The sequence below is a fragment of the Pteropus vampyrus genome, unplaced genomic scaffold (assembly GCF_000151845.1).
Source record: "Pteropus vampyrus isolate Shadow unplaced genomic scaffold, Pvam_2.0 Scaffold37, whole genome shotgun sequence".
Lineage (NCBI taxonomy): Eukaryota > Metazoa > Chordata > Mammalia > Chiroptera > Pteropodidae > Pteropus > Pteropus vampyrus.
In genome coordinates, this window is record NW_011888818.1 from 2,944,278 (window position 1) to 2,946,658 (window position 2,381).

The window sequence follows — 2,381 nt, forward strand, 5'->3', positions numbered from 1 at the left end:
CACAGAGGAAAGGTAGATGCAGATTCTGCTGCAAGCTCTGCTATAAGAATAAAGGATGGAAATGGGCCAGATAAGGCTCTGGGACCAAAAGAATCCAACACATATCTATAATCAGGGAGATGTCCTGCTAAATTTCGGCAAGAAAGGTAGTGGAAGCCAGAGGCTCACCATGAAGCATGGAGTGGGTAGCAAAGACGGGGAAATCTGGGGGCCAAGTCCAGAGACAGAAAACAGACCAAGGATGCCACTAGCAAGAAGAGAGTCTGACGATGAATTGAAACCTTGCTGAGGTAGGTGATCCCTGTGCTTCAAGACTGTCAGGATCTTGCCTATACGTGACTCTACCGAATGAGCTAACTTTGCCCAGTTCATGAGACTGAAGCTCTGATTCCACTTGAGTCTCTGAAATCCAAGTTTGTATAGTGTCCCCTCTTTGTGTCATTCTGAGGCTTCTCAGGGGATGCCTGTATGTCCCACAGGACTCTGCTTGCCTCCTCGGCCAACCATTTGCATATGTATCACATTATCTGTTTGCTCTGCCATGGACCACCCCCAACAAATTTCTAGACTAACTCCCTTTAGGTTGCTACCACTATCTAATGTGTGGCTTCATGGCAATCATTGGCAGAGATCTTTTCTTAAATGTCTCCAGTAATAGCTAGGACCAAACTATGTTTAAAAGCCTTTATTAATAGATGAGCAGACAATGGAAGATTAATTACATTAAGATGTGGATACTTTTATATCCTACATATCCAGATCATAGCCCATTTCCAAAGGATGCTTCTCTGCCAGGTCTGCAGCCTGATGTCATGAGTCAGGGGCCAGTTTATCTCATCAAAATGTTAGTACTCTAGAACAGTGCTTCTCAAACTTTAATGTGTATTTAAATCTCCTGGGAATCTTGTTTAAATGCACATTAGGATTCAGTTGTTTGGAGACCTAAGGTTCTGCATTCCTAAGAAGCTCTCAGATGACGTCGAAGACCATATTTAGAATATCAAAGCCCAGATCATGCTCTTCTTGCTCAGAATTTAAGGTCAGCTAGTAATAGAACTAGAAAGAAGAAGGAAATTCTTGTCCAATAAGCTTCAGGTCTGTTCCTGAGCTCTTATTCCCTTTATTAGGTCCAGTCTTCACCTAGAACAATCAACAGTGTCTATCTTATTCCCACCTTAAAGAAACCCACAATATAATAACATAAAATTATGAAATGTCCCAGCATTATTCATTCTTAATTTACCCTCATACTTGAGACACCCATTCCCTGATTCAGATCGTGCTTGGCCTGGTCCAAGTCCGTCTTTGTTCCCTTTTAGCTTAAAGATCAGCCCTTGACATTCTTGACAAAGTTCTGGAACAAGATGCTTTGCGCTCGCTCTCTCTCTCTCTCTCTCTCTCTCTCTCTCTCTCTCACACACACACACACACACACACCTTTACATATGGACAAGAATAATAAGCAGCCATAGGACAGTCAAACCAACCCTCCATTACACATATATCTCACCATAAAGAAAAAGTCCGGAAATAAATATCTGCTATTTATACTCGGTTTACATGACTAGAGAGAACACTCAGTTCTAACTCAAAATATTTGAATTCAAGTTAAACTATGGCTAACTGCTTTGATTTGCTGAACTAATGCATCCAATTTGGTACTTTTTCTAGAAAAATAATCATTTGCCTTAAAGCTATATTCATGTCTGCCTTTTTATGATACTAGAAAACTGATTGCATTAGTTATCCTTTACTATGTAACAAGTTACCCCAAACATCGTGGCTTAAAAGCAAATACTTATTACTTCATAGAGTATGTAGGTCAGGCCAGAGTCCTGATCCACTGAGACTATGAAATAATAAGTGCTTGAGTTTTTCACAAGACAATAATCAAGGGTTGCAGTCATTCAGGGTTGCAGTCTCATCTAATAGCTTGACAGAAAATGAATCTTTTTTGTCTGAACCATTTCAAACTCACATGGTTATTGAAAAGATTCATTTTCGCATGGGCTGTTGGACTGAGGACTTCATTCTTTGATGGTTGTTGGCTGTGTGCTTCCCTCAGTTCCTTCCACGTAAGCCTCACTAAGATTCTCTCCATTCAGGCAGCTCACAACCTGGCAGCTTTCTTCACCAAAGTGGGTAATTAAGAGAGCAAGAGAGAGTGCCAGCAAGAGAGAAAGTGCGCAAATTACGACAGAAGTCACGGTCATTTGTGACTTAATCATGGAACTTCTATCCCAACACTTCTGTCATATTCTGTTGTTAAGAAACAAGTCACTAGGTCCAGCCTACATGGACAGAGAGGGCTTGTGCAAAGGGTTTTAAATTCCAGGATCATGTAGGTCATCTCAGTGGACACTAACCACATTGACCAAAGC